This window comes from Sturnira hondurensis, unplaced genomic scaffold (genome assembly GCF_014824575.4).
Source record: "Sturnira hondurensis isolate 20B ecotype Veracruz unplaced genomic scaffold, ASM1482457v3 Scaffold0020642, whole genome shotgun sequence".
NCBI classification, from domain to species: domain Eukaryota; kingdom Metazoa; phylum Chordata; class Mammalia; order Chiroptera; family Phyllostomidae; genus Sturnira; species Sturnira hondurensis.
The window spans coordinates 5801078-5814340 of NW_028093273.1; positions in this window are offsets into that span (position 1 = coordinate 5801078).

Genomic DNA, 13263 nt, shown 5'->3' on the forward strand with positions numbered 1-13263 from the left:
AAGAGCAACACCAGAGACTTTTGTGGTCATGACAAGGTATTATATCTTGACTATATCAATGTCAATATCCTGGTTGAGACATTGTACTGTAGTTTGCAGGAGGTTACCATTGTGAGAAGCTGGGTAATGGGTAATGGGAGCTCTTTATTATTTCTTACAACTGCATGTGAATCTACAGCGATCTCAAAATAAGAAGTGTGATTAAAAATAAAAAAGAGCCTGGCATAGAGCTAGAGCTCATAAAATATTAGTTATTTTAATATTATTATCTGTATGACTCTAGAAAATTTACTGCTGAATGCATCAGAGTTGATTTACTTATTACTTCAAACACTAATTTAGCAATATTTACTGATGTTTACTATGTGTATGGTCCCATAGATAGGAGTATAAAGACATGACTCTCATGTAACCAACAGAAGAAAAGAAGGTGGTAATAATTATTATAAAAGGAGGAATGGAAGAGTAGCTTAAAATAAGGCTTAGAGCCAGGAAGACTTGTGTTGAATCTTTTCAATTCCAGTCTGCATTTTCTCAATCAATTACTTAACTTCTTTTTTTCATTTCTCTAGCTTTGTCTACAAAATAAATTATGATGAAGATAATTTCTCCTCTTAGTATTCTTTTAACATTTTAATGAGATGACATATTACTTTAATATTTTTTTCTTTTTTAAATTTTATTTATTTATTTTTAGAAGGGAAGGGAGGAGAGAGGGAGAGAAATATCCATGTATGGTTGCTTCTTGTGCATCCCCTGCTGGGAACTGGCCCCTGCTGGGGACTGGCCCACAACCCAGGCATGTGCCCTGGCAGGGAATCAAACCGCAATCTTTTGGTTCGAAGGCCAGTGCTCAATCCACTGAGCTACACCAGCCAGGGCTTACTTTAATCTTTTAATAAAAATTAATTTTGCATTTATTACCTGGCTCTGTACAAGATGCTGAGCATATAATAGTGTTTCAGGAAATTATTTCATTCTTCATGAAGTTTATTAATGTTTTGTGGGGTTTTTGAAAACTCAGAGAGAACTGCTAAGGAATCAAATGCCTTCACTGCCAGGCTGCAGGCTTTCCTATTTTCTTTACAGAGTTATTTACAATCACCAAGGTTTGGAAGCAGCCCAAGTGTCCACCAGTAGATGAGTGGATAAAACAACTCTGGTAAATTTATACCATGGAATACTACTCAGTAATAAAAAAGAAGAAAATTTTAGCCTTTGTGACAACATTGGGTGGACTTAAAAAACATCATACTAAGTGAAATAAGCCTGTCAGAGAAAGACAAGTATCATATGATTTTACTCATATGTAGAATCTAACGAACAAACTGAACTAATAAGCAAAATAGAGATGACTCAGAGCTATAGAACAGGCTGACAACATGGAGGTGGGGCTAAGGGGTGCAGGGACTGAGAAATAAACAAACAAACAAACAAACAAACAAGTAAATAATAAATGAGAGAGAAAAAGAACTCATAGACACAGACAACAGTATGGTGATTGCCATGGTGGTGGTGGTGGAGGGGGCTGCATGGAGCTGGAAGAGGGTATAGGGGGGATAAATGTTGATTGAAAAATAAAATAAATAAAACGTAGCACTGGCTAATGTGGCTCAGTTGGTTGGAATGTCGTCCCACACAGCAAAGGTTTGATTCCTGGTCAGGATGCACACCGCTGTTGTGAGTTCGATCCCCTGTTAGAGCACATACGGGAGGCCACTGTTTCTTTCTCTCATTGATGTTTTCCTTTCTCCTTCCCACTCCTTCTTCTCTCTCTAAAAGCAATGAAAACTTTTCGTTTGGTGAGGACAAAATGTTTTTTAAATAAATAAAAATAAAAAAAACTAAAGCTAAAATAAATAAAAAAAGATAATACCTAGTGTTAACAACCATGTGGAAAAAGTGGAAACTTTATTCACTGGGTGGCAATGTAAAATGATACTCTTTGGAAAGTGGTTTGGCAGTGTTTAAAATTTCAAAGACAAACTTACCAGCAGTTTCATTCTTAGGAGTCTACCCAAGGGAAATGAAAACGCATGTCCATGTGGAGACTTGCACACGAAGACTCATAGCAGCGTTGTTCATAATAGCCCCAACTGCAGGCGACCCACATGTCCATCGATAGATAATCAAAATGTGGTACAGCCGTGCAATGGGATGAAAAAGAACAAAATGCAGCTATGTGTCCCGACATATATGCATTTCAAAAACATTATGCTAAGTGAAAGAAGCCAGACTTGAAAGATTACATATTGTGTGACTCCATTTACATGAAATGTCCAGAAAACACAAATTTGGAGATGTAAAGCAGAACAGTTGTTGTCTGGAGCTGGGGAGAATGATGCAGATTTGGTGATAGTTGCATAATTATAAAAATTAACTGAAAGTCATGATTTTTCTCTTGTAATGAGTGGATTTCATGGTATATAAATTATATTTCAATAACACGTCTAAAAAGTAAAAAAAAATACAGTAATACTTCTGTGTTTTGAGATAAATATAAGCACCTAGTGTTTGCTGTTATATGGCTGTCTAAGTTTTTTCTGTATATTACTAAAAATGTATATGTAAACTAAAGTATATACTTCCACTATAATTTATTAATGTTTTATCTTTATGTGTATTTCATCTTCGATTGGCAGCAGGTCTTATGCAATCATTTAGCAAATGATCAACAAATAATAGCTTATCGAAGAGTGAAAGAGATACATAACATAATATGGGGGGAGAGAGATGATTACTTGCAGGACCCACAACCTAGGTAAGTGCCCTCACTGGGAATGGAACCCATAACCTTTTGGTTTATGGGACAATGCTCCAGTCAACTAAGCCATACCACCCCGGGACTTAGAAAAGGCTTTTTATAAGAAGTGGTATTTGATCTGGACCTTAGAAGAATAGGTAGTTGTCTAAATCATTCAGATCATATCTAATAGAAGACATTTACCATACATCATGTCCTCAAAATAAGGGCTTTTTATGCATTAGAGATTTTTGTTTTTCTTAAAAATAAATGATTTTGAAATGAATGTGGAAAATTGAGGAGCATTCTTCATACTTTCACTAGTTTACCTGTACATAGTACCCCCAAATTTTTCATGCAGTGTTGGCTTCTGAGGCTAGAAGATAGTAATATATTCAGCTGGGCCGAGTTCTCTGTCTTTCATATAATGTCTATACTGAAGCAATGTGATGATTTTCTCTAGATGCCTTATATCGATACCTCCCTGCTAAGTGATGATGGTATGGTCTTTAAGGTCCCATCTGCAGTCACACATGACAGCCAGTCTTCTTCACTCAGTAGCATTTCTCAGAAAAGAGTAGTTTAAATGGTCCTTTGGAAGATTTGAAGCTGATAACTATCTTTACTCTGAAGGAATCCTTATCTTGTGAACTTTCTAAAAGCTTCAAAATTTATTTAAAGAATTATGCAGAATGACCAAAAGGAATTTTGTAGGATTGTTCTTCATGTTAGTTTTAACAGTTAACATTACCTGGTCTTTGAGTTTTTTTGTTCAGAATACAAGAATACTTTGCTAGAATGTTTAAAAGTTCTATTTCTTCAAAGTCTTTAGTTTCTCAACACATTAGATACAAAAAAAAAATGTGTCACAGAGGGAATTTAGGATCCTGGAGGGGAGAGAAGGATTTGAGGATTTGACAGAGCTGCATTTCCCTGGAGGGATGACCAACACCCAATTTAGCAGCTCAATTACCAGTTCTGCATGTGGCGGAGCCTTCTGGAGTTTCTGATAAAGATGATGAGAAATTATTATCTTCAGCTTAGCTGTAATACAAAAGTCTATTAAATATCAGATGTAAAACACAAAAGTCCTTTGACTCAATTATTTTTTCTCATGTGGTGTATGATTTGCTTGTCTTTTAAAAATTAAACTCCTACGCCCCCCCAAAGACATTTCTTCCTGGAAAACACTTTGGAAACAGTTATTTTTCCCCCTCTGGAAGGAAGTTAATATGATAAGTTTTTATATTCAATTAGTTGCTTAGAAATAGTAGGTGAATATCTGTTTTCTTACCATATATCTATTTAAAGCTACTCAGAAAATATATCTATCAAGAATATGTATATAATTATGGTATTGGATAAACTTACTATATATTGTTACAATGATTTGTTTCTATTTTTTAAATTAATCTTATTGACATCTATTTAGAAATAATTTGGAAACAGACACCTCTCTTGGAAAATATTCTATTGTAATTAGTAGGAAGCAGGTTATTTATAATACACAAAATATATCAGGTGCATTAAAGTATACTTTAGGGATTGTTTTATTCAAAACTTTATTCGTGGAAAAATCTTTAGTCCAAAGAAAGAACTAGAAAATGAATCCTGTGAAACTAAATTGAACATCTGAGGCCTATGGAATGCTGAGAACAGAGTAAAGGTTAAGAACACAAAACCTGTGTGGCTATTGCTCATGTACGTTGCTCTTCTGTTATTGAGGATATTTTTCCAGCAGCTGCTTCCTTGACACTGACAGGAAGTGTGTTGTGCCTGTGTGTAAGTGAACCCGGACATACGGTGAAGTGTCAAAAGAGAACGAATAAAGTTCCCTTCAGATTACAGAAAAATCTTTTTTTTTTTAATTTGCAAGAAGAGAAACTTCTCCACGTAAGTCTGAAATACCACAAAATCTGCCTTACCTTTGAATTGTAGAGTTAAAAAAAATAATATCTACTGGCTCTATGTGTCCTGGCAAATCGATGCTTTAAATAAGTTATTTTTCATTATAAAATAGAACCAAGGACCCTCACTCTGAGGTAGGCATTTTAATGCGTATTTTAGAAATGAGGAAACTGAGACTAAGAGAATTTAAGTAATTTTCACAGAATCACAAATAGCTGAGTAGTAAAGATTCGAACCCAAAGTCTATGCCCTGCCACTACTAATTCTGCTGCTTCTCCTGTTGTAATCTTGGGAAAAATTGCAGAACCCTTTCTGCTTTCTCAAACCAGAACCTAAACACATTTCATGGCTTCATCATCACACTATTGTTGAAATGGCTCTCACATATGGGAAGATGGCAGAACTTCGACCCAGCCGGGTGAGGTCTGAGTGACACCTGTTCAGTACAGGCGATGGCTGGGAAGGTTGGAATGGTTGGAATCAGAGAATCCAGGGCCCTATTCTTTCTTATCTGCAGTCCTATTGTTTCAGGTCATTTACATTCACGGAGCAGTTCAGGACTCATCACAGCAAACTGCCAGGACTCTGCTACGGGGGTCTTTTTCGTATGCGGGCACAGACGAAGACCCTTGAAGATAGCTGCTGCCCCAGGTAGGAAGTTGACCCAAGTGAGTTCTTTGACTCTTGAGAGATGAGCTCAGTTATAAGAGGAAAGAGTGTTCTGAGACAAAAAAAGGAGAAAGTGAGTAAAACTGGATTTAAATGGAAATCTGATGTTCATTTGAATTTGTTCCAGTTATGCTTGGAATGTCTGATGCATTTGAATTTTCAAGTTTAGAACAGTATTATGTGAAAATGCCTTGATAATTCCAGCAAAGAATATGTCTAAGGGGAATGAGGAAGTAAAGGTGCCTTTTATTACTTTCAGTTTTTCCTTAAATCCATTTAATTATAACAGCAACTTATATCTTTAATAGCTTTTCAGGGCACTTTGGTGATATGGAACGTCATTCATCTTCCTTGTAGGCCGCATACCTAGCATTTTCTCCATTTTGTTGATAAGAAAACCGAGAGCAGAAAGATTCTATTAATTTATTATTACTATTAATACCAGTGGTGAGCCAAGCAGTAAAGCTGACAATTTTAAAAAAGTACCTGTATATCTGTGTATGTACCTATATTGGTATTTGTCTATAACCACACTTTAACATTTTATTTTAACTTCAAACACCTAAATGTACATCTCAACTCAGGCCAAGATCTTTTATTTGCATATATTTTTGATGATTAAAGTTCCCTAGGATTTATTTTTCTTGTATAAATCACAACCATGTTGAATTATCTATAATTTTCTAGTATTTTGGGGGGACTAGGTACATAAAACATTCTTAAAGCAATTAGCGCAGCCTCCTTCTATATTTTTATAGCTTTTTAACAAATATTTTGTTATGTTCTTTTTAACATTATTTTTTGTAGCAATTTGCCTTTTCTGGGTCTTACCAAAGCCTTCTGTGATATTTTCAGATCTCTGGTTTATTCTCAATATTTAATGAAATTGTGTAATTATAACAAGTGCGACACACACATTTGGGAACGAACATGGCTGACTCTTAATAAACATATGGCACAATGGGTGCGGGTGGAAGTGTGTGGTGCAATTGCAAATAGTCTGCTACGGTGAGCATTTGATGTGCCAAAGAATACAGATTTTTTTAGAAATGGAGAGACAGGCCTCAATTTGTTTTGATTATAAATAGTTTAGTTGCAATAAGAGAAATTGAAAAGAAATAATCTTGAATGCAGGCCAAGGTTTAGCTATTCTAGTCATCATAATATAGACTTATTAAACCAGTAATTGTTTAGTACCAATTATGTGTCAGATACACAATTCTAGGAGCTGGGTACACTCAACTCTTATGAAATAGAGTCCATAGTTGGGGGAGAAAGACAGTAAAGAAATTAAGGGTATCATATAGTGAAAAGTCTATGGAAAAGATACAATGGACTTTAAGAGGGACTGATTTTAAGGCCCCACTAAAAATTGCCTTTCAATAAAAGTGTGAAATGGGAGAGTGTGAATATACTTTAATGACATTAACACAAACAAAATGCCATGGATGTCAAAGGAGACAGTTTTTATTTAGTTATGTCTAGGGGAGACCGGCTGGGGAGCAACAGGAGCAAGAGGCAGGAGAGCTGGTAGATTGAGGGACAGTAAAGACCAGTGTGTGTGATGCAGGTTGAGAGAGGGGAAAACAATAAACTGGGCCAGAAAAATAAGGAGAGAGAAGAATAGGAGTGCTGGTGCAGATAGAGTCATTGAGCCTTTTAGTTGGACTTTGGCTTTTATACTGAGTAAAACAGAAAGATATTGGATGATTTGAGTTAATGGGGACTTGGTTCGACAGGTGACAGGATCACTCTGTGTGCTCAGATGAGAATATCTTAAAGAAGACCAGGAGTGAAAACAGGCAGACCACCTAGTCTGTGAGTCCATGTGAGAGACCCTGAAAATTTCTATAATTTCAAGCAATGGAATTACCAGTGGAAGTGGGAAACATATTTACATTACTATTAAAAATACGAAAACAGGCCAAAGTGGAGTTGCTTATGCTAAGCCCCAGATTACCAAATTGAGATTTAACTTAATTACCATTTTGGCTCTTCCAGAAATGAAATCTTAAAGGAGTCAGTCAGTGACAGGTGACAGGCAGGCACTAGTTCGGTAATCTGCTTACTAAGCCCCTGCCGTCCCCTAAAGGAAAGCAAGCTTGCTATAGCCAATCCACTTCTCTGGTGTAACTTCCTTATTCTTGCTCTTTTCTGCCTACGAAAGTCTTTTATTTTGTGTAGCTCCTTGGAGTTCCTTTATCTTTGCTGGCTTGGATGCTGCCTGATTCATTAATCATTAAATAAAGCTAATTAAGATATTTAGAGTTTACCCAGTTGAATTTTGCTTTTTAGAATTATCAAAGAAGTTTGAAGATGGGAAAGGTGAAGAGAGAAAAATGAAAAACAATCAAAACATTTAACAGTCGAAGGTTGTCTAAATTATGTTGTGTCTATATAATGAATATTATATAAAATGTGTAGTATATAGCCCTGGCTGGTGTAGCTCAGTGGATTGAGCTTGGGCCTGTGAACCATATGATCACAGTTTGATTCCCAGTCAGGGCACATGCCTGGGTTGCAGGCCAGTTCCCAGCAGGGGACTCACGAGAGGCAACCATACATTGATGTTTCTCTCCTTCTCTCCTTCTGTCCTTCCCTTCCTCTCTAAAGATAAATAAATAAAATCTTAAAAAATGTGTAATATATAGAAAAAAGTATTATGAAATATTCAATCATGATATAGGGTAGTGTTAAGTAAATGTTGTAAATTCTAAAATAGACAAATAATCTTTCACAAATATAAAATGAATCTATGTTATTTATACAACGAGGAAAAAGACAGGAAGCATGTAAAATATTCACATGGATTGTGGATGTTTTTAAGTGTTATTATTTTGCTCCTCTGCATTTAAAAATATTCTCTACAATAAACATGCTAGAGATATTAGCTCATATATTACTATATTTAATCAATACTTTTTTTTAAAGATTTTATTTATTTATTTATCTTTAGAGGGGAAGGAGAGAGGGAGAGAAACATCAATGTATGGTTGCCTGTTGTGAGTCCCCTGCTGGTAGTTAGCCTGCAAGGAACCGGCATGCAACCCAGGCAAGTGCCCTGACTGGGAATCGAACCGCGATCGTCTGGTTCGCAGGCCCGCGCTCAATCCACTGAGCTACGCCAGCCAGGGCTTAATCAATACTTTTTTATTGAGTGGAAACAATCTTTAAAATTCTGATTTGGCTTTAAAAAATATTTGAAAATGAATGAGGCATAATTCTTATCATAACTCTTTACAGTTTTATAGGTCGAGAAAAATATATACCAGTGCACATACCAATGTATCAAAAAATACACTATCGCTACTAGAGAAACAGACAATGCTCTGAAAGGTTACGAGGGGACAAACGTGTAGGTGTTGGTAGCATTTGAATGGGGCTCTGAAATACCAGGAAGGTGTTTTTGACAGTTTGTAAAATGGAGTTCTCAGCTGAGGGAAGAGAATTTGCAGAATTATAGAGTCAGGGATGCGTGTACCATGTTTGACAAAATAAGTTATGTAGTATGGCAAAAGTGTAAAGGAAGCCTATAATTATAGTCTGAGAAAGCATATATATAAAAGTATACAAGTATAATATAGTATAAGCAAGTCTATAATATGTAGGATAGAGTCAGACATGAAAAATGTGATAGAAATTGTTGGTCATTGAAGAGCTGTATATGTGAGTCATGTTTACAGATGAAACACATTTTCATAAATATACTTAACCTTCATAAAATGTATATTCATATATTAGCTCAAATCTGTATTCAGTTTACTTGGACTATATTAATTTTAGACTTGTGCCACAAGATTAATATTTAATAAAAATAAAAATGTACCTTTATGACTTCACGCCCTTTCTGAAATATTTACTGATTTATTTTGATCTCTACTAATACAAATAGGCTATAAACATCTTTTTGTGAATTGAAGAATCGAACTCCTCATGTACTAAACTTCTTTTAAGAAGCAGTGGAAAGAATTTAGTTCATTATGTATGAAAAGTATTTGGAAGGATGTAAAGTATGTTGCCCTCCAAAAGGACTCAGCAGTGACGCCTGTGGAGAGATGCTGGGCATCTCCTTTCAACTCCCCATGGCTGAGGGCTATGGGACGGAGCCAGAGCCGTGTCACCGCTGCCCTTTGTCACTTGCTGCAGTTTGTCGTTTGCATTAGTCAACAGCACTTGGAGGGTCTGATTACTTATTTGCGAACATTTGCTGTAAACTGGTAAATAAACAAAGGCTCTGCACGAGAGAGCAATGACATTTTGGTAATTCTAGGGGGGAAAAGTCATTTCGAGCACTTGACTATAAAGAGAGGAAGCCAAGATGCTACATTTCGCAGTCGTTTGTCCCCCCCCCCCCATTTGTAACTGACAGATTGGATTTAACACATGGAAACTGGAAGACTACTTGTCTTTAAAAAGGGTCTAATTACATTTGGAACTTAAGGGAAATAGAAGATTCTAGGATATTTTTGTTTTGAATTTGAAATTGGGGACAGCGCATGCACAGTTGTTTGTTTTCACACTTTATGGGAATGAATCACACCATGTCGACCGTGAGATTTAATTATGTATTTAGCAGAGGAACTGGAGATGTGCCAGTGCAATAGCTAAGCTGCTGGAATAGCCTGTGCATGGCTCCTTCCCGTTTTCAGACGTTGCAAACCTTTCCTAATAGCACAGTTAACATAGGAGATGGAGCGGTGATGATGTGATGCATCAAATCTCAGCAGAATGCTTCTGCTAGAAAACAAAATGCTGATGTTAAAAGAAGGGCATTTTTAGAACGGGAATCAAAGCTGCTGAACCTCTGGGCATAGGGTCTGACTTTAATTGAAGCAGTTCTAGCAAAACATGTCATCTCTGCATGTTCCCATTGTTGTTTGTTTTTTTTTTTTGTCTGTAGGTTGCTGTACAAACTCACTCCACCCAAAACCTCCACACATACACAGGACTTGTTGCAATATTTAGAGCGTGGGGACCAAGGAGTGAAATAAAACTCGAATTTTTTCATTTAATAATTTACCATTATTTTAATGAGTCTTTTTTAATACTCAACTCAGAAGTGGATTGGCTGAGAAAATTCTTAGATTAATAAATGTTCAAAGATTTTTTCCTGATAACAGCTAATTAAATAGAGTAACTTATTTATGAAGGATTCATGATGGATATTTAAGTAAACTAAAAGAGAATAGGCAAGGCTGCTTTGATTTTGCTATAAAATTTCTTTCTTTCTTAGATGTGTCTGATCCAGCGTTTGAATTCTAAGGTAGTTGAAAGTAGGTAGGACAAATCCAGAATTGCTTTTTTCCCCTTAATATGTCAAAATGCCTAACGGGAGGGAGTCAGGCATTCTGAAATGAGAGAGCTGGAAGGCCCCTTATACTTTTTTTTCTTGTTTGCTGTAATTTTATCATCTGGGATGATAATTTAGAGTTTCATTGTTCATGAAAGAAAGTAAAAAAAAAACCAATCCTCTCATGAATTAAAAATAAAAGCTGGGTTCCAAAGATATAACCTCTAACATTTATATCCTCATGAATATTTTGTCTGCATTTTTCCTCCCCTAAATGGGGTTGGGAATTCTATACTAATTCCTGCTGATTCATAGTAAATTCTATTTGGAAACAGTATTTGGTCTTTTGAGCCTTGCTCCCTCTGTCTATAGTTATTGGATTTATTCTCCTACAGTCTAGGTTATTGTTTGTGGGGTTGTTGGAATTTGATCTCAGTGAATCTTTTGACAGGCAATGATGCAGATGTATTTTTAACAAGATGACCAAAAAAGTTGATGGGGATTATGCACAAATTTTTATTTATAAAATAAGTCATGGGGATGTAATGTACTGCAAGGAAATATAGTCAATAATATTGTAATAACTGTATGGTGACAGATGGTTATTAGACTTATTGTGCTGATTATTTGGTAAGGTATGAAAATGTCTAATCACCATTTTTATAACTGAAACTAATGAGATATTGTATGTCATCTATAATTAAAAAATAACAACATATGTTTTAGATAACTTTCTGTGAACAGAGTGGGACCACTTGTGATTGGGAATTATGCTTTTTTTTTTTGGTATTAACTGTGGTTGGCCAGTTTGCTGAAGCAGGGCTATTACTGATTGTTTAAATTCTGTAAGTGGGATCCCTGTTGACAATGGATTGTAAATAAGTCATTCAAAGGTGAGTCTTTGAAAATACGTAAAATTAGTTATTAAAGAAGGAACTAAGAAAGTCACTGAGGACCATGGATAGGCCTCTGTGGTTGACAGGAGGGGCCGAGGAACTCAACTCTTAAGTTCCTTCAAAGAACTGCCTCCCCACCCTCTGGGCTAAGGAACACTGCTTCATCTAAGGTCATGCTCCTTTCTAGGGCTGGATGTGGGCAGAATGCGGGAAGGGGATACTTGCAAAGGCCTGGACTCTCATTCCAACTTGTGACAGCTCAAAAATTGTCCTTAGAACGCCCCATGAACTTATCTGAGGCCTTCACTGAGACCTCATGAAGCTCAGTTTCTTCCTCTGCTCAGTCTTGCCTCTTTCCTTTCCTTTCCATGGGTTTTGATCAGAAGGCTCTCCCTGTAGTTTCCTGTGCACTAATCTCTTCTGAGGCTGTTTCCCAGGAAACCCAACCTGCAACAGCCTGGGTTTGTACAAATGAAAGGGCTAATCCTGGCTGCTTTCATGTCCCAGGTGTACAGTCTGGGGCCTGCAGCAGAGCCTGACCATGGAGGTATGGTAGCCAGCCTACCTCCTTACACCAGTCTGGGTTGTTCTTCTGACTGTATTTAGCCATATTTCTTAATCAAGCTCTGCACCCATAGCAAACCCTAAGACATTCATACAGTCTATCCATTCTGACTAACTTGAAGAGCATCACCCCTCCTTTCTCCCTACCCCCAATGAGTGGTATATTCATTGTGAGATGATTTCAACTGAATTTAAGCCATGACCAGTACCTAACAGCATCATCCTGGTCTTTTGGGCTAAGCGTCATGTTTTGAGTATTGGAATTCACACATAAATAATATTATACACCTTTGTTTTGACTTCCCAGAAAATGTTTATTTGGATCTCAGATGTCGAAGGCATCATCACGTTAGAAGCCAGGAAATAGGTTGTCATTTTTTGTTACGTGCGAAGAATAATATTTAAAATATTTACCTGACTTTGTTCTTTTCTATCTTGCTTTGCAATTTCTATCATTTGTAAGCTCCAGTTTATTTTTTTGTGTATGTTTTTGGTGTGTGTGATTTAACCTGTTACCGCAGTTTTGTTTTGACACTCTTGGTGTCAATTTCCAGGAAACACCTGTAAGAACGATGTAGGGCTCTCACCACAGGAGTGAGCCAGCCACCTCTGCCAGGCACAGTAGAGCTCTAGCATCTCTGTGTGTAGGCCAAGTGATGCCTTAATCGGCTTTATTTCATGTACTTACCGTTTACACAGGAGGCAACTCACAGTAGAAATATACATGTGAGGTCACTAACACAGACCTCTGTTAGCCATGACTAAACAATAAGTGGTATCTGCACAACGTGAAAAAGTTAGTCCAACTCTTCAAGTATCTTTTCCTAGTTGGCTATGATTTATAAAGCCTGGAGAAAATGAGTTTTTTTTTAATCTCTGGAAATGATCCCTCTTCCTAAGTATTTTTCTCTATTTTCTTGGCATTTATACATACATGCTCACCTTAAATGTTTTTTTAAAGTGGTAATAATTGGTAGATGGCATGACTCTCAATCTACACAATCATGCGAGCAGGCAGTGTTCCATGTCTTTATTTTCAGTGAGTGGACTAATAACCAAATTCTGAGGACCATTCCTGGTGTCATTATGGGAAGCCTGATTTCTTTCTTTTTTTTTCTTGGAATTCTCCTTCTTCCCTGAGTTGGGACATGAATCTGGGGCCTTCTGCACAGATAAAGTATTCTTATCATAGG